The 27,254-nt window shown below is 56.1% G+C and overlaps 13 non-coding genes across 13 annotated transcripts; all 13 read right to left on the bottom strand.

Moving 5' to 3' along the window:
- Positions 1-313: 313 nt before the first annotated feature.
- LOC138568521 (U6 spliceosomal RNA) lies at positions 314-420 on the bottom strand. The gene has a single exon (XR_011302855.1). It is a non-coding gene; the product is annotated as a U6 spliceosomal RNA (small nuclear RNA).
- A 2,082-nt stretch (positions 421-2,502) lies between these two features.
- On the bottom strand, positions 2,503-2,609 carry LOC138568520 (U6 spliceosomal RNA). The gene has a single exon (XR_011302854.1). It is a non-coding gene; the product is annotated as a U6 spliceosomal RNA (small nuclear RNA).
- Positions 2,610-4,685: 2,076 nt separating this feature from the next.
- On the bottom strand, positions 4,686-4,792 carry LOC138568519 (U6 spliceosomal RNA). The gene has a single exon (XR_011302853.1). It is a non-coding gene; the product is annotated as a U6 spliceosomal RNA (small nuclear RNA).
- A 2,076-nt stretch (positions 4,793-6,868) lies between these two features.
- LOC138568518 (U6 spliceosomal RNA) lies at positions 6,869-6,975 on the bottom strand. Its single transcript, XR_011302852.1, has one exon. It is a non-coding gene; the product is annotated as a U6 spliceosomal RNA (small nuclear RNA).
- Positions 6,976-9,047: 2,072 nt separating this feature from the next.
- LOC138568516 (U6 spliceosomal RNA) lies at positions 9,048-9,154 on the bottom strand. Its single transcript, XR_011302851.1, has one exon. It is a non-coding gene; the product is annotated as a U6 spliceosomal RNA (small nuclear RNA).
- A 2,071-nt stretch (positions 9,155-11,225) lies between these two features.
- On the bottom strand, positions 11,226-11,332 carry LOC138568514 (U6 spliceosomal RNA). The gene has a single exon (XR_011302850.1). It is a non-coding gene; the product is annotated as a U6 spliceosomal RNA (small nuclear RNA).
- Positions 11,333-13,392: 2,060 nt separating this feature from the next.
- LOC138568513 (U6 spliceosomal RNA) lies at positions 13,393-13,499 on the bottom strand. Its single transcript, XR_011302849.1, has one exon. It is a non-coding gene; the product is annotated as a U6 spliceosomal RNA (small nuclear RNA).
- A 2,068-nt stretch (positions 13,500-15,567) lies between these two features.
- LOC138568512 (U6 spliceosomal RNA) lies at positions 15,568-15,674 on the bottom strand. The gene has a single exon (XR_011302848.1). It is a non-coding gene; the product is annotated as a U6 spliceosomal RNA (small nuclear RNA).
- Positions 15,675-17,738: 2,064 nt separating this feature from the next.
- Positions 17,739-17,845, bottom strand: LOC138568511 (U6 spliceosomal RNA). Its single transcript, XR_011302847.1, has one exon. It is a non-coding gene; the product is annotated as a U6 spliceosomal RNA (small nuclear RNA).
- Positions 17,846-19,896: 2,051 nt separating this feature from the next.
- Positions 19,897-20,003, bottom strand: LOC138568510 (U6 spliceosomal RNA). The gene has a single exon (XR_011302845.1). It is a non-coding gene; the product is annotated as a U6 spliceosomal RNA (small nuclear RNA).
- Positions 20,004-22,072: 2,069 nt separating this feature from the next.
- On the bottom strand, positions 22,073-22,179 carry LOC138568509 (U6 spliceosomal RNA). Its single transcript, XR_011302844.1, has one exon. It is a non-coding gene; the product is annotated as a U6 spliceosomal RNA (small nuclear RNA).
- A 2,068-nt stretch (positions 22,180-24,247) lies between these two features.
- Positions 24,248-24,354, bottom strand: LOC138568508 (U6 spliceosomal RNA). Its single transcript, XR_011302843.1, has one exon. It is a non-coding gene; the product is annotated as a U6 spliceosomal RNA (small nuclear RNA).
- Positions 24,355-26,425: 2,071 nt separating this feature from the next.
- LOC138568507 (U6 spliceosomal RNA) lies at positions 26,426-26,532 on the bottom strand. The gene has a single exon (XR_011302842.1). It is a non-coding gene; the product is annotated as a U6 spliceosomal RNA (small nuclear RNA).
- Positions 26,533-27,254: the final 722 nt, after the last annotated feature.

Here is a 27,254-nt window from a genome sequence, read left to right as displayed (position 1 = left end):
CCGGGCACCGGAAGGAAACACTGGCTGCTGATTCAGGCCCTGAGCCCCTTTGCACTTTGGCCCGTGAAGCAGATAGGCTGACAGTGATATGCGCTGTTGGCAAATAGCACCTAGGAGAGCTTAGAACTGCCCTGGCATGTAGCAATCATCACCCACTGGGCATAAGCTTGGAGCACTCGCAGCGCTATCTCCAAATAAAACGCACTCTGACGAGCTCCACGCCGAAAAGCACACCTGCCCTAATGGACAGAGGGCCTGTTTATCCAGTCAATAAATGTTGCAGCTAAAGAACATGTCTGTCCTGCTATGTGTCCAAAATATGGAACGCTTCACGAATTTGCGTGTCATCCTTGCGCAGGGGCCATGCTAATCTTCTCTGTATCGTTCCAATTTTAGTATATGTGCTGCCGAAGCGAGCACAGACTGAAGGTTGACCCAGCCCATACATAAACCCCCCCAGATCTATGATCTCTGGACATAGGGTGGCATACAATGGGCATTTCTTGAGACAGAAAGCGCTTGCTTTTGGGGGAATGATATGAAACGGAGGCAGAGAGCAATGGTCCGCGCTTATTCACTGCTGCGCTGGTCCGAGAGGTGAGTTTTTGTTATTTTTGGAATGCTTGCCGGAGCAATGTAGTTGCAAAGGCTCATGGTGCAGTCTGTATGCAAAGTGATTGATCCCAGCACAATGCCTGGGTGCATTACAGTAGTCCCACAAGCCAGAGGAAACACAGAGGGCCTGCCTGTCAGGGGGCTTTGTTTGGGGGCCCATGGGCTGTTCCAAGAGAAGGCAAGAGGAGGCAGCTGGCCGGCATGTCAGTCCCCCCCCCCGCCCCCAGGGGGCGCAGGATGGCCCCCTGCTTGCATTCAGAGGCTGACTTAAAATGTTCCTTTGGCGGGGCTGGCTTCAGTGCCCTTGGCTTTTAAGTCACCGTGGGTCTGGTTCCCTTTGGCAGGTCCAGGTTCTCCCTTACAACAGCTATGGGCCGGGGGTTAGCTGCATTATCAACAGCGTCAGGGTGTGAGACGCGTGGGCTAGAAAATCAGGTCCAGCAGCGCTTGCAGGCGCACCTACCTCAGAAAGGCCCCTGGAAGGACTGCGCGGAGGAGGAGGAGGAGGTGAGACACAAGAGGGCCAGTATGAGGCGTCTGACTACGTACGGATCAGAAGATTGTAGGGTCGACTCCTATCTGGCTCGGGTTCATTCCTTGCTTTTTGGGTCCTGCTGTTACATTTAAATCCCTAAGAGCATCTGTGCCTGCAAAGGTGCTTTAATTTTATGGGCGGGCCGTCGGTATAAGAAAGAAAGACTGGCCAAAGTCCATCCTAATACATCAGCAGCAGGGGCCCATCCCGAAAATCCCAACCAGCAGCAAATGCTTTCTGTGTCTGCGCTGTAAAGGGTGGGGGTTGGCTTGTGAACCAGTTGGGAAAATGCCACGTGTCTGTAGCACAGACCCCACCTGCTAAGAAAAGGTTGCTTCTCTCCCCTGATCCGGAACAGCAAAGGCATTCTGAGGTACACTGAAAGCCAAGGGAGAGATGGTGGCCAAGGCCTTGAGGTGCACGTCCCCTGCGCTGCCTGCTGCGCCGGTGGCCTGCCTGCCGCCCTTCACGCCCCTGATCGGCCACGATCGGCCAGAGACCTCTCTGGCCAGTTCTGCGGGCGGGCTTTTTCTCGACCTCAGACACTCAGGGAGACATCATCAGAAGGAGCACCGGAGGAGGGCTTGGCCCTTGCTGTGTGGCCTAGCCCAGCCTGGCCCTTCTCCAACCATCGGGGGCAGCAGCCAGCAGTCAGTGGGCCTGCAGAAATGGGCTCCCAGCAGGCTCTGGCTGACTGATGATTTGAATATGCACCGCCCTCCCTCCCTCCCTCCCTCCCTCTCTCTCTCTCTCTCTCTCTCTCTCTCTCTCTCTCTCTCTCCCCCTCTCTCTCTACTAACCCTGTTTACTCCACAGTAGCACCAGCACTGAGCTGGAAGCAGGAAGCAGAAACTGCTGCAACCCTGGGAAGGTGTGTCTGGGGCGCTTGGGGGCCTGTCAGCATCAGCAGCAGCAGAGACCAGGCCCTGATAGAGACACGCTGGGGCACGGGGGGGGGGGGTGCTGCAGGATTTCAGTTACCCGTGCAGGCTGCCTGGGCCAGAGAGAACCTCTAGCTTGCAGCCCCCCAAGGAAGGATCCGGGCACCGGAAGGAAACACTGGCTGCTGACTCAGGCCCTGAGCCCCTTTGCACTTTGGCCCGTGAAGCAGATAGGCTGACAGTGATATGCGCTGTTGGCAAATAGCACCTAGGAGAGCTTAGAACTGCCCTGGCATGTAGCAATCATCACCCACTGGGCATAAGCTTGGAGCACTCGCAGCGCTATCTCCAAATAAAACGCACTCTGACGAGCTCCACGCCGAAAAGCACACCTGCCCTAATGGACAGAGGGCCTGTTTATCCCGTCAATAAATGTTGCAGCTAAAGAACATGTCTGTCCTGCTATGTGTCCAAAATATGGAACGCTTCACGAATTTGCGTGTCATCCTTGCGCAGGGGCCATGCTAATCTTCTCTGTATCGTTCCAATTTTAGTATATGTGCTGCCGAAGCGAGCACAGACTGAAGGTTGACCCAGCCCATACATAAACCCCCCCAGATCTATGATCTCTGGACATAGGGTGGCATACAATGGGCATTTCTTGAGACAGAAAGCGCTTGCTTTTGGGGGAATGATATGAAACGGAGGCAGAGAGCAATGGTCCGCGCTTATTCACTGCTGCGCTGGTCCGAGAGGTGAGTTTTTGTTATTTTTGGAATGCTTGCCGGAGCAATGTAGTTGCAAAGGCTCATGGTGCAGTCTGTATGCAAAGTGATTGATCCCAGCACAATGCCTGGGTGCATTACAGTAGTCCCACAAGCCAGAGGAAACACAGAGGGCCTGCCTGTCAGGGGGCTTTGTTTGGGGGCCCATGGGCTGTTCCAAGAGAAGGCAAGAGGAGGCAGCTGGCCGGCATGTCAGTCCCCCCCCCCGCCCCCAGGGGGCGCAGGATGGCCCCCTGCTTGCATTCAGAGGCTGACTTAAAATGTTCCTTTGGCGGGGCTGGCTTCAGTGCCCTTGGCTTTTAAGTCACCGTGGGTCTGGTTCCCTTTGGCAGGTCCAGGTTCTCCCTTACAACAGCTATGGGCCGGGGGTTAGCTGCATTATCAACAGCGTCAGGGTGTGATGCGCGTGGGCTAGAAAATCAGGTCCAGCAGGGCTTGCAGGCGCACCTACCTCAGAAAGGCCCCTGGAAGGCCTGCGCGGAGGAGGATGAGGTGGGACACAAGAGGGCCAGTATGAGGCGTCTGACTACGTACGGATCAGAAGATTGTAGGGTCGACTCCTATCTGGCTCGGGTTCATTCCTTGCTTTTTGGGTCCTGCTGTTACATTTAAATCCCTAAGAGCATCTGTGCCTGCAAAGGTGCTTTAATTTTATGGGCGGGCCGTCGGTATAAGAAAGAAAGACTGGCCAAAGTCCATCCTAATACATCAGCAGCAGGGGCCCATCCCGAAAATCCCAACCAGCAGCAAATGCTTTCTGTGTCTGCGCTGTAAAGGGTGGGGGTTGGCTTGTGAACCAGTTGGGAAAATGCCACGTGTCTGTAGCACAGACCCCACCTGCTAAGAAAAGGTTGCTTCTCTCCCCTGATCCGGAACAGCAAAGGCATTCTGAGGTACACTGAAAGCCAAGGGAGAGATGGTGGCCAAGGCCTTGAGGTGCACGTCCCCTGCGCTGCCTGCTGCGCCGGTGGCCTGCCTGCCGCCCTTCACGCCCCTGATCGGCCACGATCGGCCAGAGACCTCTCTGGCCAGTTCTGCGGGCGGGCTTTTTCTCGACCTCAGACACTCAGGGAGACATCATCAGAAGGAGCACCGGAGGAGGGCTTGGCCCTTGCTGTGTGGCCTAGCCCAGCCTGGCCCTTCTCCAACCATCGGGGGCAGCAGCCAGCAGTCAGTGGGCCTGCAGAAATGGGCTCCCAGCAGGCTCTGGCTGACTGATGATTTGAATATGCACCGCCCGCCCTCCCTCCCTCCCTCTCTCTCTCTCTCTCTCTCTCTCTCTCTCTCTCTCTCTCCCCCTCTCTCTCTACTAACCCTGTTTACTCCACAGTAGCACCAGCACTGAGCTGGAAGCAGGAAGCAGAAACTGCTGCAACCCTGGGAAGGTGTGTCTGGGGCGCTTGGGGGCCTGTCAGCATCAGCAGCAGCAGAGACCAGGCCCTGATAGAGACACGCTGGGGCACGGGGTGGGGGGGGGGTGCTGCAGGATTTCAGTTACCCGTGCAGGCTGCCTGGGCCAGAGAGAACCTCTAGCTTGCAGCCCCCCAAGGAAGGATCCGGGCACCGGAAGGAAACACTGGCTGCTGACTCAGGCCCTGAGCCCCTTTGCACTTTGGCCCGTGAAGCAGATAGGCTGACAGTGATATGCGCTGTTGGCAAATAGCACCTAGGAGAGCTTAGAACTGCCCTGGCATGTAGCAATCATCACCCACTGGGCATAAGCTTGGAGCACTCGCAGCGCTATCTCCAAATAAAACGCACTCTGACGAGCTCCACGCCGAAAAGCACACCTGCCCTAATGGACAGAGGGCCTGTTTATCCCGTCAATAAATGTTGCAGCTAAAGAACATGTCTGTCCTGCTATGTGTCCAAAATATGGAACGCTTCACGAATTTGCGTGTCATCCTTGCGCAGGGGCCATGCTAATCTTCTCTGTATCGTTCCAATTTTAGTATATGTGCTGCCGAAGCGAGCACAGACTGAAGGTTGACCCAGCCCATACATAAACCCCCCCAGATCTATGATCTCTGGACATAGGGTGGCATACAATGGGCATTTCTTGAGACAGAAAGCGCTTGCTTTTGGGGGAATGATATGAAACGGAGGCAGAGAGCAATGGTCCGCGCTTATTCACTGCTGCGCTGGTCCGAGAGGTGAGTTTTTGTTATTTTTGGAATGCTTGCCGGAGCAATGTAGTTGCAAAGGCTCATGGTGCAGTCTGTATGCAAAGTGATTGATCCCAGCACAATGCCTGGGTGCATTACAGTAGTCCCACAAGCCAGAGGAAACACAGAGGGCCTGCCTGTCAGGGGGCTTTGTTTGGGGGCCCATGGGCTGTTCCAAGAGAAGGCAAGAGGAGGCAGCTGGCCGGCATGTCAGTCCCCCCCCCCGCCCCCAGGGGGCGCAGGATGGCCCCCTGCTTGCATTCAGAGGCTGACTTAAAATGTTCCTTTGGCGGGGCTGGCTTCAGTGCCCTTGGCTTTTAAGTCACCGTGGGTCTGGTTCCCTTTGGCAGGTCCAGGTTCTCCCTTACAACAGCTATGGGCCGGGGGTTAGCTGCATTATCAACAGCGTCAGGGTGTGATGCGCGTGGGCTAGAAAATCAGGTCCAGCAGGGCTTGCAGGCGCACCTACCTCAGAAAGGCCCCTGGAAGGCCTGCGCGGAGGAGGATGAGGTGGGACACAAGAGGGCCAGTATGAGGCGTCTGACTACGTACGGATCAGAAGATTGTAGGGTCGACTCCTATCTGGCTCGGGTTCATTCCTTGCTTTTTGGGTCCTGCTGTTACATTTAAATCCCTAAGAGCATCTGTGCCTGCAAAGGTGCTTTAATTTTATGGGCGGGCCGTCGGTATAAGAAAGAAAGACTGGCCAAAGTCCATCCTAATACATCAGCAGCAGGGGCCCATCCCGAAAATCCCAACCAGCAGCAAATGCTTTCTGTGTCTGCGCTGTAAAGGGTGGGGGTTGGCTTGTGAACCAGTTGGGAAAATGCCACGTGTCTGTAGCACAGACCCCACCTGCTAAGAAAAGGTTGCTTCTCTCCCCTGATCCGGAACAGCAAAGGCATTCTGAGGTACACTGAAAGCCAAGGGAGAGATGGTGGCCAAGGCCTTGAGGTGCACGTCCCCTGCGCTGCCTGCTGCGCCGGTGGCCTGCCTGCCGCCCTTCACGCCCCTGATCGGCCACGATCGGCCAGAGACCTCTCTGGCCAGTTCTGCGGGCGGGCTTTTTCTCGACCTCAGACACTCAGGGAGACATCATCAGAAGGAGCACCGGAGGAGGGCTTGGCCCTTGCTGTGTGGCCTAGCCCAGCCTGGCCCTTCTCCAACCATCGGGGGCAGCAGCCAGCAGTCAGTGGGCCTGCAGAAATGGGCTCCCAGCAGGCTCTGGCTGACTGATGATTTGAATATGCACCGCCCGCCCTCCCTCCCTCCCTCTCTCTCTCTCTCTCTCTCTCTCTCTCTCTCTCTCTCTCCCCCTCTCTCTCTACTAACCCTGTTTACTCCACAGTAGCACCAGCACTGAGCTGGAAGCAGGAAGCAGAAACTGCTGCAACCCTGGGAAGGTGTGTCTGGGGCGCTTGGGGGCCTGTCAGCATCAGCAGCAGCAGAGACCAGGCCCTGATAGAGACACGCTGGGGCACGGGGTGGGGGGGGGGTGCTGCAGGATTTCAGTTACCCGTGCAGGCTGCCTGGGCCAGAGAGAACCTCTAGCTTGCAGCCCCCCAAGGAAGGATCCGGGCACCGGAAGGAAACACTGGCTGCTGACTCAGGCCCTGAGCCCCTTTGCACTTTGGCCCGTGAAGCAGATAGGCTGACAGTGATATGCGCTGTTGGCAAATAGCACCTAGGAGAGCTTAGAACTGCCCTGGCATGTAGCAATCATCACCCACTGGGCATAAGCTTGGAGCACTCGCAGCGCTATCTCCAAATAAAACGCACTCTGACGAGCTCCACGCCGAAAAGCACACCTGCCCTAATGGACAGAGGGCCTGTTTATCCCGTCAATAAATGTTGCAGCTAAAGAACATGTCTGTCCTGCTATGTGTCCAAAATATGGAACGCTTCACGAATTTGCGTGTCATCCTTGCGCAGGGGCCATGCTAATCTTCTCTGTATCGTTCCAATTTTAGTATATGTGCTGCCGAAGCGAGCACAGACTGAAGGTTGACCCAGCCCATACATAAACCCCCCCAGATCTATGATCTCTGGACATAGGGTGGCATACAATGGGCATTTCTTGAGACAGAAAGCGCTTGCTTTTGGGGGAATGATATGAAACGGAGCCAGAGAGCAATGGTCCGCGCTTATTCACTGCTGCGCTGGTCCGAGAGGTGAGTTTTTGTTATTTTTGGAATGCTTGCCGGAGCAATGTAGTTGCAAAGGCTCATGGTGCAGTCTGTATGCAAAGTGATTGATCCCAGCACAATGCCTGGGTGCATTACAGTAGTCCCACAAGCCAGAGGAAACACAGAGGGCCTGCCTGTCAGGGGGCTTTGTTTGGGGGCCCATGGGCTGTTCCAAGAGAAGGCAAGAGGAGGCAGCTGGCCGGCATGTCAGTCCCCCCCCCCGCCCCCAGGGGGCGCAGGATGGCCCCCTGCTTGCATTCAGAGGCTGACTTAAAATGTTCCTTTGGCGGGGCTGGCTTCAGTGCCCTTGGCTTTTAAGTCACCGTGGGTCTGGTTCCCTTTGGCAGGTCCAGGTTCTCCCTTACAACAGCTATGGGCCGGGGGTTAGCTGCATTATCAACAGCGTCAGGGTGTGATGCGCGTGGGCTAGAAAATCAGGTCCAGCAGGGCTTGCAGGCGCACCTACCTCAGAAAGGCCCCTGGAAGGCCTGCGCGGAGGAGGATGAGGTGGGACACAAGAGGGCCAGTATGAGGCGTCTGACTACGTACGGATCAGAAGATTGTAGGGTCGACTCCTATCTGGCTCGGGTTCATTCCTTGCTTTTTGGGTCCTGCTGTTACATTTAAATCCCTAAGAGCATCTGTGCCTGCAAAGGTGCTTTAATTTTATGGGCGGGCCGTCGGTATAAGAAAGAAAGACTGGCCAAAGTCCATCCTAATACATCAGCAGCAGGGGCCCATCCCGAAAATCCCAACCAGCAGCAAATGCTTTCTGTGTCTGCGCTGTAAAGGGTGGGGGTTGGCTTGTGAACCAGTTGGGAAAATGCCACGTGTCTGTAGCACAGACCCCACCTGCTAAGAAAAGGTTGCTTCTCTCCCCTGATCCGGAACAGCAAAGGCATTCTGAGGTACACTGAAAGCCAAGGGAGAGATGGTGGCCAAGGCCTTGAGGTGCACGTCCCCTGCGCTGCCTGCTGCGCCGGTGGCCTGCCTGCCTGCCTGCCGCCCTTCACGCCCCTGATCGGCCAGAGACCTCTCTGGCCAGTTCTGCGGGCGGGCTTTTTCTCGACCTCAGACACTCAGGGAGACATCATCAGAAGGAGCACCGGAGGAGGGCTTGGCCCTTGCTGTGTGGCCTAGCCCAGCCTGGCCCTTCTCCAACCATCGGGGGCAGCAGCCAGCAGTCAGTGGGCCTGCAGAAATGGGCTCCCAGCAGGCTCTGGCTGACTGATGATTTGAATATGCACCGCCCTCCCTCCCTCCCTCCCTCCCTCTCTCTCTCTCTCTCTCTCTCTCTCTCTCTCTCTCTCCCCCTCTCTCTCTACTAACCCTGTTTACTCCACAGTAGCACCAGCACTGAGCTGGAAGCAGGAAGCAGAAACTGCTGCAACCCTGGGAAGGTGTGTCTGGGGCGCTTGGGGGCCTGTCAGCATCAGCAGCAGCAGAGACCAGGCCCTGATAGAGACACGCTGGGGCACGGGGGGGGGGGTGCTGCAGGATTTCAGTTACCCGTGCAGGCTGCCTGGGCCAGAGAGAACCTCTAGCTTGCAGCCCCCCAAGGAAGGATCCGGGCACCGGAAGGAAACACTGGCTGCTGACTCAGGCCCTGAGCCCCTTTGCACTTTGGCCCGTGAAGCAGATAGGCTGACAGTGATATGCGCTGTTGGCAAATAGCACCTAGGAGAGCTTAGAACTGCCCTGGCATGTAGCAATCATCACCCACTGGGCATAAGCTTGGAGCACTCGCAGCGCTATCTCCAAATAAAACGCACTCTGACGAGCTCCACGCCGAAAAGCACACCTGCCCTAATGGACAGAGGGCCTGTTTATCCCGTCAATAAATGTTGCAGCTAAAGAACATGTCTGTCCTGCTATGTGTCCAAAATATGGAACGCTTCACGAATTTGCGTGTCATCCTTGCGCAGGGGCCATGCTAATCTTCTCTGTATCGTTCCAATTTTAGTATATGTGCTGCCGAAGCGAGCACAGACTGAAGGTTGACCCAGCCCATACATAAACCCCCCCAGATCTATGATCTCTGGACATAGGGTGGCATACAATGGGCATTTCTTGAGACAGAAAGCGCTTGCTTTTGGGGGAATGATATGAAACGGAGGCAGAGAGCAATGGTCCGCGCTTATTCACTGCTGCGCTGGTCCGAGAGGTGAGTTTTTGTTATTTTTGGAATGCTTGCCGGAGCAATGTAGTTGCAAAGGCTCATGGTGCAGTCTGTATGCAAAGTGATTGATCCCAGCACAATGCCTGGGTGCATTACAGTAGTCCCACAAGCCAGAGGAAACACAGAGGGCCTGCCTGTCAGGGGGCTTTGTTTGGGGGCCCATGGGCTGTTCCAAGAGAAGGCAAGAGGAGGCAGCTGGCCGGCATGTCAGTCCCCCCCCCCGCCCCCAGGGGGCGCAGGATGGCCCCCTGCTTGCATTCAGAGGCTGACTTAAAATGTTCCTTTGGCGGGGCTGGCTTCAGTGCCCTTGGCTTTTAAGTCACCGTGGGTCTGGTTCCCTTTGGCAGGTCCAGGTTCTCCCTTACAACAGCTATGGGCCGGGGGTTAGCTGCATTATCAACAGCGTCAGGGTGTGATGCGCGTGGGCTAGAAAATCAGGTCCAGCAGGGCTTGCAGGCGCACCTACCTCAGAAAGGCCCCTGGAAGGCCTGCGCGGAGGAGGATGAGGTGGGACACAAGAGGGCCAGTATGAGGCGTCTGACTACGTACGGATCAGAAGATTGTAGGGTCGACTCCTATCTGGCTCGGGTTCATTCCTTGCTTTTTGGGTCCTGCTGTTACATTTAAATCCCTAAGAGCATCTGTGCCTGCAAAGGTGCTTTAATTTTATGGGCGGGCCGTCGGTATAAGAAAGAAAGACTGGCCAAAGTCCATCCTAATACATCAGCAGCAGGGGCCCATCCCGAAAATCCCAACCAGCAGCAAATGCTTTCTGTGTCTGCGCTGTAAAGGGTGGGGGTTGGCTTGTGAACCAGTTGGGAAAATGCCACGTGTCTGTAGCACAGACCCCACCTGCTAAGAAAAGGTTGCTTCTCTCCCCTGATCCGGAACAGCAAAGGCATTCTGAGGTACACTGAAAGCCAAGGGAGAGATGGTGGCCAAGGCCTTGAGGTGCACGTCCCCTGCGCTGCCTGCTGCGCCGGTGGCCTGCCTGCCGCCCTTCACGCCCCTGATCGGCCACGATCGGCCAGAGACCTCTCTGGCCAGTTCTGCGGGCGGGCTTTTTCTCGACCTCAGACACTCAGGGAGACATCATCAGAAGGAGCACCGGAGGAGGGCTTGGCCCTTGCTGTGTGGCCTAGCCCAGCCTGGCCCTTCTCCAACCATCGGGGGCAGCAGCCAGCAGTCAGTGGGCCTGCAGAAATGGGCTCCCAGCAGGCTCTGGCTGACTGATGATTTGAATATGCACCGCCCGCCCTCCCTCCCTCCCTCTCTCTCTCTCTCTCTCTCTCTCTCTCTCTCTCTCCCCCTCTCTCTCTACTAACCCTGTTTACTCCACAGTAGCACCAGCACTGAGCTGGAAGCAGGAAGCAGAAACTGCTGCAACCCTGGGAAGGTGTGTCTGGGGCGCTTGGGGGCCTGTCAGCATCAGCAGCAGCAGAGACCAGGCCCTGATAGAGACACGCTGGGGCACGGGGGGGGGGGGGGTGCTGCAGGATTTCAGTTACCCGTGCAGGCTGCCTGGGCCAGAGAGAACCTCTAGCTTGCAGCCCCCCAAGGAAGGATCCGGGCACCGGAAGGAAACACTGGCTGCTGACTCAGGCCCTGAGCCCCTTTGCACTTTGGCCCGTGAAGCAGATAGGCTGACAGTGATATGCGCTGTTGGCAAATAGCACCTAGGAGAGCTTAGAACTGCCCTGGCATGTAGCAATCATCACCCACTGGGCATAAGCTTGGAGCACTCGCAGCGCTATCTCCAAATAAAACGCACTCTGACGAGCTCCACGCCGAAAAGCACACCTGCCCTAATGGACAGAGGGCCTGTTTATCCCGTCAATAAATGTTGCAGCTAAAGAACATGTCTGTCCTGCTATGTGTCCAAAATATGGAACGCTTCACGAATTTGCGTGTCATCCTTGCGCAGGGGCCATGCTAATCTTCTCTGTATCGTTCCAATTTTAGTATATGTGCTGCCGAAGCGAGCACAGACTGAAGGTTGACCCAGCCCATACATAAACCCCCCCAGATCTATGATCTCTGGACATAGGGTGGCATACAATGGGCATTTCTTGAGACAGAAAGCGCTTGCTTTTGGGGGAATGATATGAAACGGAGCCAGAGAGCAATGGTCCGCGCTTATTCACTGCTGCGCTGGTCCGAGAGGTGAGTTTTTGTTATTTTTGGAATGCTTGCCGGAGCAATGTAGTTGCAAAGGCTCATGGTGCAGTCTGTATGCAAAGTGATTGATCCCAGCACAATGCCTGGGTGCATTACAGTAGTCCCACAAGCCAGAGGAAACACAGAGGGCCTGCCTGTCAGGGGGCTTTGTTTGGGGGCCCATGGGCTGTTCCAAGAGAAGGCAAGAGGAGGCAGCTGGCCGGCATGTCAGTCCCCCCCCCCGCCCCCAGGGGGCGCAGGATGGCCCCCTGCTTGCATTCAGAGGCTGACTTAAAATGTTCCTTTGGCGGGGCTGGCTTCAGTGCCCTTGGCTTTTAAGTCACCGTGGGTCTGGTTCCCTTTGGCAGGTCCAGGTTCTCCCTTACAACAGCTATGGGCCGGGGGTTAGCTGCATTATCAACAGCGTCAGGGTGTGATGCGCGTGGGCTAGAAAATCAGGTCCAGCAGGGCTTGCAGGCGCACCTACCTCAGAAAGGCCCCTGGAAGGCCTGCGCGGAGGAGGATGAGGTGGGACACAAGAGGGCCAGTATGAGGCGTCTGACTACGTACGGATCAGAAGATTGTAGGGTCGACTCCTATCTGGCTCGGGTTCATTCCTTGCTTTTTGGGTCCTGCTGTTACATTTAAATCCCTAAGAGCATCTGTGCCTGCAAAGGTGCTTTAATTTTATGGGCGGGCCGTCGGTATAAGAAAGAAAGACTGGCCAAAGTCCATCCTAATACATCAGCAGCAGGGGCCCATCCCGAAAATCCCAACCAGCAGCAAATGCTTTCTGTGTCTGCGCTGTAAAGGGTGGGGGTTGGCTTGTGAACCAGTTGGGAAAATGCCACGTGTCTGTAGCACAGACCCCACCTGCTAAGAAAAGGTTGCTTCTCTCCCCTGATCCGGAACAGCAAAGGCATTCTGAGGTACACTGAAAGCCAAGGGAGAGATGGTGGCCAAGGCCTTGAGGTGCACGTCCCCTGCGCTGCCTGCTGCGCCGGTGGCCTGCCTGCCGCCCTTCACGCCCCTGATCGGCCAGAGACCTCTCTGGCCAGTTCTGCGGGCGGGCTTTTTCTCGACCTCAGACACTCAGGGAGACATCATCAGAAGGAGCACCGGAGGAGGGCTTGGCCCTTGCTGTGTGGCCTAGCCCAGCCTGGCCCTTCTCCAACCATCGGGGGCAGCAGCCAGCAGTCAGTGGGCCTGCAGAAATGGGCTCCCAGCAGGCTCTGGCTGACTGATGATTTGAATATGCACCGCCCTCCCTCCCTCCCTCCCTCTCTCTCTCTCTCTCTCTCTCTCTCTCTCTCTCTCTCCCCCTCTCTCTCTACTAACCCTGTTTACTCCACAGTAGCACCAGCACTGAGCTGGAAGCAGGAAGCAGAAACTGCTGCAACCCTGGGAAGGTGTGTCTGGGGCGCTTGGGGGCCTGTCAGCATCAGCAGCAGCAGAGACCAGGCCCTGATAGAGACACGCTGGGGCACGGGGGGGGGGGTGCTGCAGGATTTCAGTTACCCGTGCAGGCTGCCTGGGCCAGAGAGAACCTCTAGCTTGCAGCCCCCCAAGGAAGGATCCGGGCACCGGAAGGAAACACTGGCTGCTGACTCAGGCCCTGAGCCCCTTTGCACTTTGGCCCGTGAAGCAGATAGGCTGACAGTGATATGCGCTGTTGGCAAATAGCACCTAGGAGAGCTTAGAACTGCCCTGGCATGTAGCAATCATCACCCACTGGGCATAAGCTTGGAGCACTCGCAGCGCTATCTCCAAATAAAACGCACTCTGACGAGCTCCACGCCGAAAAGCACACCTGCCCTAATGGACAGAGGGCCTGTTTATCCCGTCAATAAATGTTGCAGCTAAAGAACATGTCTGTCCTGCTATGTGTCCAAAATATGGAACGCTTCACGAATTTGCGTGTCATCCTTGCGCAGGGGCCATGCTAATCTTCTCTGTATCGTTCCAATTTTAGTATATGTGCTGCCGAAGCGAGCACAGACTGAAGGTTGACCCAGCCCATACATAAACCCCCCCAGATCTATGATCTCTGGACATAGGGTGGCATACAATGGGCATTTCTTGAGACAGAAAGCGCTTGCTTTTGGGGGAATGATATGAAACGGAGGCAGAGAGCAATGGTCCGCGCTTATTCACTGCTGCGCTGGTCCGAGAGGTGAGTTTTTGTTATTTTTGGAATGCTTGCCGGAGCAATGTAGTTGCAAAGGCTCATGGTGCAGTCTGTATGCAAAGTGATTGATCCCAGCACAATGCCTGGGTGCATTACAGTAGTCCCACAAGCCAGAGGAAACACAGAGGGCCTGCCTGTCAGGGGGCTTTGTTTGGGGGCCCATGGGCTGTTCCAAGAGAAGGCAAGAGGAGGCAGCTGGCCGGCATGTCAGTCCCCCCCCCCGCCCCCAGGGGGCGCAGGATGGCCCCCTGCTTGCATTCAGAGGCTGACTTAAAATGTTCCTTTGGCGGGGCTGGCTTCAGTGCCCTTGGCTTTTAAGTCACCGTGGGTCTGGTTCCCTTTGGCAGGTCCAGGTTCTCCCTTACAACAGCTATGGGCCGGGGGTTAGCTGCATTATCAACAGCGTCAGGGTGTGATGCGCGTGGGCTAGAAAATCAGGTCCAGCAGGGCTTGCAGGCGCACCTACCTCAGAAAGGCCCCTGGAAGGCCTGCGCGGAGGAGGATGAGGTGGGACACAAGAGGGCCAGTATGAGGCGTCTGACTACGTACGGATCAGAAGATTGTAGGGTCGACTCCTATCTGGCTCGGGTTCATTCCTTGCTTTTTGGGTCCTGCTGTTACATTTAAATCCCTAAGAGCATCTGTGCCTGCAAAGGTGCTTTAATTTTATGGGCGGGCCGTCGGTATAAGAAAGAAAGACTGGCCAAAGTCCATCCTAATACATCAGCAGCAGGGGCCCATCCCGAAAATCCCAACCAGCAGCAAATGCTTTCTGTGTCTGCGCTGTAAAGGGTGGGGGTTGGCTTGTGAACCAGTTGGGAAAATGCCACGTGTCTGTAGCACAGACCCCACCTGCTAAGAAAAGGTTGCTTCTCTCCCCTGATCCGGAACAGCAAAGGCATTCTGAGGTACACTGAAAGCCAAGGGAGAGATGGTGGCCAAGGCCTTGAGGTGCACGTCCCCTGCGCTGCCTGCTGCGCCGGTGGCCTGCCTGCCGCCCTTCACGCCCCTGATCGGCCACGATCGGCCAGAGACCTCTCTGGCCAGTTCTGCGGGCGGGCTTTTTCTCGACCTCAGACACTCAGGGAGACATCATCAGAAGGAGCACCGGAGGAGGGCTTGGCCCTTGCTGTGTGGCCTAGCCCAGCCTGGCCCTTCTCCAACCATCGGGGGCAGCAGCCAGCAGTCAGTGGGCCTGCAGAAATGGGCTCCCAGCAGGCTCTGGCTGACTGATGATTTGAATATGCACCGCCCTCCCTCCCTCCCTCCCTCCCTCTCTCTCTCTCTCTCTCTCTCTCTCTCTCCCCCTCTCTCTCTACTAACCCTGTTTACTCCACAGTAGCACCAGCACTGAGCTGGAAGCAGGAAGCAGAAACTGCTGCAACCCTGGGAAGGTGTGTCTGGGGCGCTTGGGGGCCTGTCAGCATCAGCAGCAGCAGAGACCAGGCCCTGATAGAGACACGCTGGGGCACGGGGGGGGGGGGGTGCTGCAGGATTTCAGTTACCCGTGCAGGCTGCCTGGGCCAGAGAGAACCTCTAGCTTGCAGCCCCCCAAGGAAGGATCCGGGCACCGGAAGGAAACACTGGCTGCTGACTCAGGCCCTGAGCCCCTTTGCACTTTGGCCCGTGAAGCAGATAGGCTGACAGTGATATGCGCTGTTGGCAAATAGCACCTAGGAGAGCTTAGAACTGCCCTGGCATGTAGCAATCATCACCCACTGGGCATAAGCTTGGAGCACTCGCAGCGCTATCTCCAAATAAAACGCACTCTGACGAGCTCCACGCCGAAAAGCACACCTGCCCTAATGGACAGAGGGCCTGTTTATCCCGTCAATAAATGTTGCAGCTAAAGAACATGTCTGTCCTGCTATGTGTCCAAAATATGGAACGCTTCACGAATTTGCGTGTCATCCTTGCGCAGGGGCCATGCTAATCTTCTCTGTATCGTTCCAATTTTAGTATATGTGCTGCCGAAGCGAGCACAGACTGAAGGTTGACCCAGCCCATACATAAACCCCCCCAGATCTATGATCTCTGGACATAGGGTGGCATACAATGGGCATTTCTTGAGACAGAAAGCGCTTGCTTTTGGGGGAATGATATGAAACGGAGCCAGAGAGCAATGGTCCGCGCTTATTCACTGCTGCGCTGGTCCGAGAGGTGAGTTTTTGTTATTTTTGGAATGCTTGCCGGAGCAATGTAGTTGCAAAGGCTCATGGTGCAGTCTGTATGCAAAGTGATTGATCCCAGCACAATGCCTGGGTGCATTACAGTAGTCCCACAAGCCAGAGGAAACACAGAGGGCCTGCCTGTCAGGGGGCTTTGTTTGGGGGCCCATGGGCTGTTCCAAGAGAAGGCAAGAGGAGGCAGCTGGCCGGCATGTCAGTCCCCCCCCCCGCCCCCAGGGGGCGCAGGATGGCCCCCTGCTTGCATTCAGAGGCTGACTTAAAATGTTCCTTTGGCGGGGCTGGCTTCAGTGCCCTTGGCTTTTAAGTCACCGTGGGTCTGGTTCCCTTTGGCAGGTCCAGGTTCTCCCTTACAACAGCTATGGGCCGGGGGTTAGCTGCATTATCAACAGCGTCAGGGTGTGATGCGCGTGGGCTAGAAAATCAGGTCCAGCAGGGCTTGCAGGCGCACCTACCTCAGAAAGGCCCCTGGAAGGCCTGCGCGGAGGAGGATGAGGTGGGACACAAGAGGGCCAGTATGAGGCGTCTGACTACGTACGGATCAGAAGATTGTAGGGTCGACTCCTATCTGGCTCGGGTTCATTCCTTGCTTTTTGGGTCCTGCTGTTACATTTAAATCCCTAAGAGCATCTGTGCCTGCAAAGGTGCTTTAATTTTATGGGCGGGCCGTCGGTATAAGAAAGAAAGACTGGCCAAAGTCCATCCTAATACATCAGCAGCAGGGGCCCATCCCGAAAATCCCAACCAGCAGCAAATGCTTTCTGTGTCTGCGCTGTAAAGGGTGGGGGTTGGCTTGTGAACCAGTTGGGAAAATGCCACGTGTCTGTAGCACAGACCCCACCTGCTAAGAAAAGGTTGCTTCTCTCCCCTGATCCGGAACAGCAAAGGCATTCTGAGGTACACTGAAAGCCAAGGGAGAGATGGTGGCCAAGGCCTTGAGGTGCACGTCCCCTGCGCTGCCTGCTGCGCCGGTGGCCTGCCTGCCGCCCTTCACGCCCCTGATCGGCCAGAGACCTCTCTGGCCAGTTCTGCGGGCGGGCTTTTTCTCGACCTCAGACACTCAGGGAGACATCATCAGAAGGAGCACCGGAGGAGGGCTTGGCCCTTGCTGTGTGGCCTAGCCCAGCCTGGCCCTTCTCCAACCATCGGGGGCAGCAGCCAGCAGTCAGTGGGCCTGCAGAAATGGGCTCCCAGCAGGCTCTGGCTGACTGATGATTTGAATATGCACCGCCCTCCCTCCCTCCCTCCCTCCCTCTCTCTCTCTCTCTCTCTCTCTCTCTCTCTCTCTCTCCCCCTCTCTCTCTACTAACCCTGTTTACTCCACAGTAGCACCAGCACTGAGCTGGAAGCAGGAAGCAGAAACTGCTGCAACCCTGGGAAGGTGTGTCTGGGGCGCTTGGGGGCCTGTCAGCATCAGCAGCAGCAGAGACCAGGCCCTGATAGAGACACGCTGGGGCACGGGGGGGGGGGTGCTGCAGGATTTCAGTTACCCGTGCAGGCTGCCTGGGCCAGAGAGAACCTCTAGCTTGCAGCCCCCCAAGGAAGGATCCGGGCACCGGAAGGAAACACTGGCTGCTGACTCAGGCCCTGAGCCCCTTTGCACTTTGGCCCGTGAAGCAGATAGGCTGACAGTGATATGCGCTGTTGGCAAATAGCACCTAGGAGAGCTTAGAACTGCCCTGGCATGTAGCAATCATCACCCACTGGGCATAAGCTTGGAGCACTCGCAGCGCTATCTCCAAATAAAACGCACTCTGACGAGCTCCACGCCGAAAAGCACACCTGCCCTAATGGACAGAGGGCCTGTTTATCCCGTCAATAAATGTTGCAGCTAAAGAACATGTCTGTCCTGCTATGTGTCCAAAATATGGAACGCTTCACGAATTTGCGTGTCATCCTTGCGCAGGGGCCATGCTAATCTTCTCTGTATCGTTCCAATTTTAGTATATGTGCTGCCGAAGCGAGCACAGACTGAAGGTTGACCCAGCCCATACATAAACCCCCCCAGATCTATGATCTCTGGACATAGGGTGGCATACAATGGGCATTTCTTGAGACAGAAAGCGCTTGCTTTTGGGGGAATGATATGAAACGGAGGCAGAGAGCAATGGTCCGCGCTTATTCACTGCTGCGCTGGTCCGAGAGGTGAGTTTTTGTTATTTTTGGAATGCTTGCCGGAGCAATGTAGTTGCAAAGGCTCATGGTGCAGTCTGTATGCAAAGTGATTGATCCCAGCACAATGCCTGGGTGCATTACAGTAGTCCCACAAGCCAGAGGAAACACAGAGGGCCTGCCTGTCAGGGGGCTTTGTTTGGGGGCCCATGGGCTGTTCCAAGAGAAGGCAAGAGGAGGCAGCTGGCCGGCATGTCAGTCCCCCCCCCCGCCCCCAGGGGGCGCAGGATGGCCCCCTGCTTGCATTCAGAGGCTGACTTAAAATGTTCCTTTGGCGGGGCTGGCTTCAGTGCCCTTGGCTTTTAAGTCACCGTGGGTCTGGTTCCCTTTGGCAGGTCCAGGTTCTCCCTTACAACAGCTATGGGCCGGGGGTTAGCTGCATTATCAACAGCGTCAGGGTGTGATGCGCGTGGGCTAGAAAATCAGGTCCAGCAGGGCTTGCAGGCGCACCTACCTCAGAAAGGCCCCTGGAAGGCCTGCGCGGAGGAGGATGAGGTGGGACACAAGAGGGCCAGTATGAGGCGTCTGACTACGTACGGATCAGAAGATTGTAGGGTCGACTCCTATCTGGCTCGGGTTCATTCCTTGCTTTTTGGGTCCTGCTGTTACATTTAAATCCCTAAGAGCATCTGTGCCTGCAAAGGTGCTTTAATTTTATGGGCGGGCCGTCGGTATAAGAAAGAAAGACTGGCCAAAGTCCATCCTAATACATCAGCAGCAGGGGCCCATCCCGAAAATCCCAACCAGCAGCAAATGCTTTCTGTGTCTGCGCTGTAAAGGGTGGGGGTTGGCTTGTGAACCAGTTGGGAAAATGCCACGTGTCTGTAGCACAGACCCCACCTGCTAAGAAAAGGTTGCTTCTCTCCCCTGATCCGGAACAGCAAAGGCATTCTGAGGTACACTGAAAGCCAAGGGAGAGATGGTGGCCAAGGCCTTGAGGTGCACGTCCCCTGCGCTGCCTGCTGCGCCGGTGGCCTGCCTGCCGCCCTTCACGCCCAGAGACCTCTCTGGCCAGTTCTGCGGGCGGGCTTTTTCTCGACCTCAGACACTCAGGGAGACATCATCAGAAGGAGCACCGGAGGAGGGCTTGGCCCTTGCTGTGTGGCCTAGCCCAGCCTGGCCCTTCTCCAACCATCGGGGGCAGCAGCCAGCAGTCAGTGGGCCTGCAGAAATGGGCTCCCAGCAGGCTCTGGCTGACTGATGATTTGAATATGCACCGCCCTCCCTCCCTCCCTCCCTCCCTCTCTCTCTCTCTCTCTCTCTCTCTCTCTCCCCCTCTCTCTCTACTAACCCTGTTTACTCCACAGTAGCACCAGCACTGAGCTGGAAGCAGGAAGCAGAAACTGCTGCAACCCTGGGAAGGTGTGTCTGGGGCGCTTGGGGGCCTGTCAGCATCAGCAGCAGCAGAGACCAGGCCCTGATAGAGACACGCTGGGGCACGGGGGGGGGGGGGGGGTGCTGCAGGATTTCAGTTACCCGTGCAGGCTGCCTGGGCCAGAGAGAACCTCTAGCTTGCAGCCCCCCAAGGAAGGATCCGGGCACCGGAAGGAAACACTGGCTGCTGACTCAGGCCCTGAGCCCCTTTGCACTTTGGCCCGTGAAGCAGATAGGCTGACAGTGATATGCGCTGTTGGCAAATAGCACCTAGGAGAGCTTAGAACTGCCCTGGCATGTAGCAATCATCACCCACTGGGCATAAGCTTGGAGCACTCGCAGCGCTATCTCCAAATAAAACGCACTCTGACGAGCTCCACGCCGAAAAGCACACCTGCCCTAATGGACAGAGGGCCTGTTTATCCCGTCAATAAATGTTGCAGCTAAAGAACATGTCTGTCCTGCTATGTGTCCAAAATATGGAACGCTTCACGAATTTGCGTGTCATCCTTGCGCAGGGGCCATGCTAATCTTCTCTGTATCGTTCCAATTTTAGTATATGTGCTGCCGAAGCGAGCACAGACTGAAGGTTGACCCAGCCCATACATAAACCCCCCCAGATCTATGATCTCTGGACATAGGGTGGCATACAATGGGCATTTCTTGAGACAGAAAGCGCTTGCTTTTGGGGGAATGATATGAAACGGAGCCAGAGAGCAATGGTCCGCGCTTATTCACTGCTGCGCTGGTCCGAGAGGTGAGTTTTTGTTATTTTTGGAATGCTTGCCGGAGCAATGTAGTTGCAAAGGCTCATGGTGCAGTCTGTATGCAAAGTGATTGATCCCAGCACAATGCCTGGGTGCATTACAGTAGTCCCACAAGCCAGAGGAAACACAGAGGGCCTGCCTGTCAGGGGGCTTTGTTTGGGGGCCCATGGGCTGTTCCAAGAGAAGGCAAGAGGAGGCAGCTGGCCGGCATGTCAGTCCCCCCCCCCGCCCCCAGGGGGCGCAGGATGGCCCCCTGCTTGCATTCAGAGGCTGACTTAAAATGTTCCTTTGGCGGGGCTGGCTTCAGTGCCCTTGGCTTTTAAGTCACCGTGGGTCTGGTTCCCTTTGGCAGGTCCAGGTTCTCCCTTACAACAGCTATGGGCCGGGGGTTAGCTGCATTATCAACAGCGTCAGGGTGTGATGCGCGTGGGCTAGAAAATCAGGTCCAGCAGGGCTTGCAGGCGCACCTACCTCAGAAAGGCCCCTGGAAGGCCTGCGCGGAGGAGGATGAGGTGGGACACAAGAGGGCCAGTATGAGGCGTCTGACTACGTACGGATCAGAAGATTGTAGGGTCGACTCCTATCTGGCTCGGGTTCATTCCTTGCTTTTTGGGTCCTGCTGTTACATTTAAATCCCTAAGAGCATCTGTGCCTGCAAAGGTGCTTTAATTTTATGGGCGGGCCGTCGGTATAAGAAAGAAAGACTGGCCAAAGTCCATCCTAATACATCAGCAGCAGGGGCCCATCCCGAAAATCCCAACCAGCAGCAAATGCTTTCTGTGTCTGCGCTGTAAAGGGTGGGGGTTGGCTTGTGAACCAGTTGGGAAAATGCCACGTGTCTGTAGCACAGACCCCACCTGCTAAGAAAAGGTTGCTTCTCTCCCCTGATCCGGAACAGCAAAGGCATTCTGAGGTACACTGAAAGCCAAGGGAGAGATGGTGGCCAAGGCCTTGAGGTGCACGTCCCCTGCGCTGCCTGCTGCGCCGGTGGCCTGCCTGCCGCCCTTCACGCCCCTGATCGGCCACGATCGGCCAGAGACCTCTCTGGCCAGTTCTGCGGGCGGGCTTTTTCTCGACCTCAGACACTCAGGGAGACATCATCAGAAGGAGCACCGGAGGAGGGCTTGGCCCTTGCTGTGTGGCCTAGCCCAGCCTGGCCCTTCTCCAACCATCGGGGGCAGCAGCCAGCAGTCAGTGGGCCTGCAGAAATGGGCTCCCAGCAGGCTCTGGCTGACTGATGATTTGAATATGCACCGCCCGCCCTCCCTCCCTCCCTCTCTCTCTCTCTCTCTCTCTCTCTCTCTCTCCCCCTCTCTCTCTACTAACCCTGTTTACTCCACAGTAGCACCAGCACTGAGCTGGAAGCAGGAAGCAGAAACTGCTGCAACCCTGGGAAGGTGTGTCTGGGGCGCTTGGGGGCCTGTCAGCATCAGCAGCAGCAGAGACCAGGCCCTGATAGAGACACGCTGGGGCACGGGGTGGGGGGGGGGGTGCTGCAGGATTTCAGTTACCCGTGCAGGCTGCCTGGGCCAGAGAGAACCTCTAGCTTGCAGCCCCCCAAGGAAGGATCCGGGCACCGGAAGGAAACACTGGCTGCTGACTCAGGCCCTGAGCCCCTTTGCACTTTGGCCCGTGAAGCAGATAGGCTGACAGTGATATGCGCTGTTGGCAAATAGCACCTAGGAGAGCTTAGAACTGCCCTGGCATGTAGCAATCATCACCCACTGGGCATAAGCTTGGAGCACTCGCAGCGCTATCTCCAAATAAAACGCACTCTGACGAGCTCCACGCCGAAAAGCACACCTGCCCTAATGGACAGAGGGCCTGTTTATCCCGTCAATAAATGTTGCAGCTAAAGAACATGTCTGTCCTGCTATGTGTCCAAAATATGGAACGCTTCACGAATTTGCGTGTCATCCTTGCGCAGGGGCCATGCTAATCTTCTCTGTATCGTTCCAATTTTAGTATATGTGCTGCCGAAGCGAGCACAGACTGAAGGTTGACCCAGCCCATACATAAACCCCCCCAGATCTATGATCTCTGGACATAGGGTGGCATACAATGGGCATTTCTTGAGACAGAAAGCGCTTGCTTTTGGGGGAATGATATGAAACGGAGCCAGAGAGCAATGGTCCGCGCTTATTCACTGCTGCGCTGGTCCGAGAGGTGAGTTTTTGTTATTTTTGGAATGCTTGCCGGAGCAATGTAGTTGCAAAGGCTCATGGTGCAGTCTGTATGCAAAGTGATTGATCCCAGCACAATGCCTGGGTGCATTACAGTAGTCCCACAAGCCAGAGGAAACACAGAGGGCCTGCCTGTCAGGGGGCTTTGTTTGGGGGCCCATGGGCTGTTCCAAGAGAAGGCAAGAGGAGGCAGCTGGCCGGCATGTCAGTCCCCCCCCCCGCCCCCAGGGGGCGCAGGATGGCCCCCTGCTTGCATTCAGAGGCTGACTTAAAATGTTCCTTTGGCGGGGCTGGCTTCAGTGCCCTTGGCTTTTAAGTCACCGTGGGTCTGGTTCCCTTTGGCAGGTCCAGGTTCTCCCTTACAACAGCTATGGGCCGGGGGTTAGCTGCATTATCAACAGCGTCAGGGTGTGATGCGCGTGGGCTAGAAAATCAGGTCCAGCAGGGCTTGCAGGCGCACCTACCTCAGAAAGGCCCCTGGAAGGCCTGCGCGGAGGAGGATGAGGTGGGACACAAGAGGGCCAGTATGAGGCGTCTGACTACGTACGGATCAGAAGATTGTAGGGTCGACTCCTATCTGGCTCGGGTTCATTCCTTGCTTTTTGGGTCCTGCTGTTACATTTAAATCCCTAAGAGCATCTGTGCCTGCAAAGGTGCTTTAATTTTATGGGCGGGCCGTCGGTATAAGAAAGAAAGACTGGCCAAAGTCCATCCTAATACATCAGCAGCAGGGGCCCATCCCGAAAATCCCAACCAGCAGCAAATGCTTTCTGTGTCTGCGCTGTAAAGGGTGGGGGTTGGCTTGTGAACCAGTTGGGAAAATGCCACGTGTCTGTAGCACAGACCCCACCTGCTAAGAAAAGGTTGCTTCTCTCCCCTGATCCGGAACAGCAAAGGCATTCTGAGGTACACTGAAAGCCAAGGGAGAGATGGTGGCCAAGGCCTTGAGGTGCACGTCCCCTGCGCTGCCTGCTGCGCCGGTGGCCTGCCTGCCGCCCTTCACGCCCCTGATCGGCCAGAGACCTCTCTGGCCAGTTCTGCGGGCGGGCTTTTTCTCGACCTCAGACACTCAGGGAGACATCATCAGAAGGAGCACCGGAGGAGGGCTTGGCCCTTGCTGTGTGGCCTAGCCCAGCCTGGCCCTTCTCCAACCATCGGGGGCAGCAGCCAGCAGTCAGTGGGCCTGCAGAAATGGGCTCCCAGCAGGCTCTGGCTGACTGATGATTTGAATATGCACCGCCCTCCCTCCCTCCCTCCCTCCCTCTCTCTCTCTCTCTCTCTCTCTCTCTCTCTCTCTCTCTCTCCCCCTCTCTCTCTACTAACCCTGTTTACTCCACAGTAGCACCAGCACTGAGCTGGAAGCAGGAAGCAGAAACTGCTGCAACCCTGGGAAGGTGTGTCTGGGGCGCTTGGGGGCCTGTCAGCATCAGCAGCAGCAGAGACCAGGCCCTGATAGAGACACGCTGGGGCACGGGGGGGGGGGTGCTGCAGGATTTCAGTTACCCGTGCAGGCTGCCTGGGCCAGAGAGAACCTCTAGCTTGCAGCCCCCCAAGGAAGGATCCGGGCACCGGAAGGAAACACTGGCTGCTGACTCAGGCCCTGAGCCCCTTTGCACTTTGGCCCGTGAAGCAGATAGGCTGACAGTGATATGCGCTGTTGGCAAATAGCACCTAGGAGAGCTTAGAACTGCCCTGGCATGTAGCAATCATCACCCACTGGGCATAAGCTTGGAGCACTCGCAGCGCTATCTCCAAATAAAACGCACTCTGACGAGCTCCACGCCGAAAAGCACACCTGCCCTAATGGACAGAGGGCCTGTTTATCCCGTCAATAAATGTTGCAGCTAAAGAACATGTCTGTCCTGCTATGTGTCCAAAATATGGAACGCTTCACGAATTTGCGTGTCATCCTTGCGCAGGGGCCATGCTAATCTTCTCTGTATCGTTCCAATTTTAGTATATGTGCTGCCGAAGCGAGCACAGACTGAAGGTTGACCCAGCCCATACATAAACCCCCCCAGATCTATGATCTCTGGACATAGGGTGGCATACAATGGGCATTTCTTGAGACAGAAAGCGCTTGCTTTTGGGGGAATGATATGAAACGGAGGCAGAGAGCAATGGTCCGCGCTTATTCACTGCTGCGCTGGTCCGAGAGGTGAGTTTTTGTTATTTTTGGAATGCTTGCCGGAGCAATGTAGTTGCAAAGGCTCATGGTGCAGTCTGTATGCAAAGTGATTGATCCCAGCACAATGCCTGGGTGCATTACAGTAGTCCCACAAGCCAGAGGAAACACAGAGGGCCTGCCTGTCAGGGGGCTTTGTTTGGGGGCCCATGGGCTGTTCCAAGAGAAGGCAAGAGGAGGCAGCTGGCCGGCATGTCAGTCCCCCCCCCCGCCCCCAGGGGGCGCAGGATGGCCCCCTGCTTGCATTCAGAGGCTGACTTAAAATGTTCCTTTGGCGGGGCTGGCTTCAGTGCCCTTGGCTTTTAAGTCACCGTGGGTCTGGTTCCCTTTGGCAGGTCCAGGTTCTCCCTTACAACAGCTATGGGCCGGGGGTTAGCTGCATTATCAACAGCGTCAGGGTGTGATGCGCGTGGGCTAGAAAATCAGGTCCAGCAGGGCTTGCAGGCGCACCTACCTCAGAAAGGCCCCTGGAAGGCCTGCGCGGAGGAGGATGAGGTGGGACACAAGAGGGCCAGTATGAGGCGTCTGACTACGTACGGATCAGAAGATTGTAGGGTCGACTCCTATCTGGCTCGGGTTCATTCCTTGCTTTTTGGGTCCTGCTGTTACATTTAAATCCCTAAGAGCATCTGTGCCTGCAAAGGTGCTTTAATTTTATGGGCGGGCCGTCGGTATAAGAAAGAAAGACTGGCCAAAGTCCATCCTAATACATCAGCAGCAGGGGCCCATCCCGAAAATCCCAACCAGCAGCAAATGCTTTCTGTGTCTGCGCTGTAAAGGGTGGGGGTTGGCTTGTGAACCAGTTGGGAAAATGCCACGTGTCTGTAGCACAGACCCCACCTGCTAAGAAAAGGTTGCTTCTCTCCCCTGATCCGGAACAGCAAAGGCATTCTGAGGTACACTGAAAGCCAAGGGAGAGATGGTGGCCAAGGCCTTGAGGTGCACGTCCCCTGCGCTGCCTGCTGCGCCGGTGGCCTGCCTGCCGCCCTTCACGCCCCTGATCGGCCACGATCGGCCAGAGACCTCTCTGGCCAGTTCTGCGGGCGGGCTTTTTCTCGACCTCAGACACTCAGGGAGACATCATCAGAAGGAGCACCGGAGGAGGGCTTGGCCCTTGCTGTGTGGCCTAGCCCAGCCTGGCCCTTCTCCAACCATCGGGGGCAGCAGCCAGCAGTCAGTGGGCCTGCAGAAATGGGCTCCCAGCAGGCTCTGGCTGACTGATGATTTGAATATGCACCGCCCGCCCTCCCTCCCTCCCTCTCTCTCTCTCTCTCTCTCTCTCTCTCTCTCTCTCCCCCTCTCTCTCTACTAACCCTGTTTACTCCACAGTAGCACCAGCACTGAGCTGGAAGCAGGAAGCAGAAACTGCTGCAACCCTGGGAAGGTGTGTCTGGGGCGCTTGGGGGCCTGTCAGCATCAGCAGCAGCAGAGACCAGGCCCTGATAGAGACACGCTGGGGCACGGGGGGGGGGGGGGTGCTGCAGGATTTCAGTTACCCGTGCAGGCTGCCTGGGCCAGAGAGAACCTCTAGCTTGCAGCCCCCCAAGGAAGGATCCGGGCACCGGAAGGAAACACTGGCTGCTGACTCAGGCCCTGAGCCCCTTTGCACTTTGGCCCGTGAAGCAGATAGGCTGACAGTGATATGCGCTGTTGGCAAATAGCACCTAGGAGAGCTTAGAACTGCCCTGGCATGTAGCAATCATCACCCACTGGGCATAAGCTTGGAGCACTCGCAGCGCTATCTCCAAATAAAACGCACTCTGACGAGCTCCACGCCGAAAAGCACACCTGCCCTAATGGACAGAGGGCCTGTTTATCCCGTCAATAAATGTTGCAGCTAAAGAACATGTCTGTCCTGCTATGTGTCCAAAATATGGAACGCTTCACGAATTTGCGTGTCATCCTTGCGCAGGGGCCATGCTAATCTTCTCTGTATCGTTCCAATTTTAGTATATGTGCTGCCGAAGCGAGCACAGACTGAAGGTTGACCCAGCCCATACATAAACCCCCCCAGATCTATGATCTCTGGACATAGGGTGGCATACAATGGGCATTTCTTGAGACAGAAAGCGCTTGCTTTTGGGGGAATGATATGAAACGGAGCCAGAGAGCAATGGTCCGCGCTTATTCACTGCTGCGCTGGTCCGAGAGGTGAGTTTTTGTTATTTTTGGAATGCTTGCCGGAGCAATGTAGTTGCAAAGGCTCATGGTGCAGTCTGTATGCAAAGTGATTGATCCCAGCACAATGCCTGGGTGCATTACAGTAGTCCCACAAGCCAGAGGAAACACAGAGGGCCTGCCTGTCAGGGGGCTTTGTTTGGGGGCCCATGGGCTGTTCCAAGAGAAGGCAAGAGGAGGCAGCTGGCCGGCATGTCAGTCCCCCCCCCCGCCCCCAGGGGGCGCAGGATGGCCCCCTGCTTGCATTCAGAGGCTGACTTAAAATGTTCCTTTGGCGGGGCTGGCTTCAGTGCCCTTGGCTTTTAAGTCACCGTGGGTCTGGTTCCCTTTGGCAGGTCCAGGTTCTCCCTTACAACAGCTATGGGCCGGGGGTTAGCTGCATTATCAACAGCGTCAGGGTGTGATGCGCGTGGGCTAGAAAATCAGGTCCAGCAGGGCTTGCAGGCGCACCTACCTCAGAAAGGCCCCTGGAAGGCCTGCGCGGAGGAGGATGAGGTGGGACACAAGAGGGCCAGTAT

This window comes from Ambystoma mexicanum, chromosome 2p (genome assembly GCF_040938575.1).
Source record: "Ambystoma mexicanum isolate Mex_15411 chromosome 2p, UKY_AmexF1_1, whole genome shotgun sequence".
In the NCBI taxonomy this organism is placed as follows: domain Eukaryota; kingdom Metazoa; phylum Chordata; class Amphibia; order Caudata; family Ambystomatidae; genus Ambystoma; species Ambystoma mexicanum.
The sequence above is the reverse complement of the archived record's forward strand: the minus strand, read 5'-3'. Positions and strand labels throughout refer to the sequence as shown.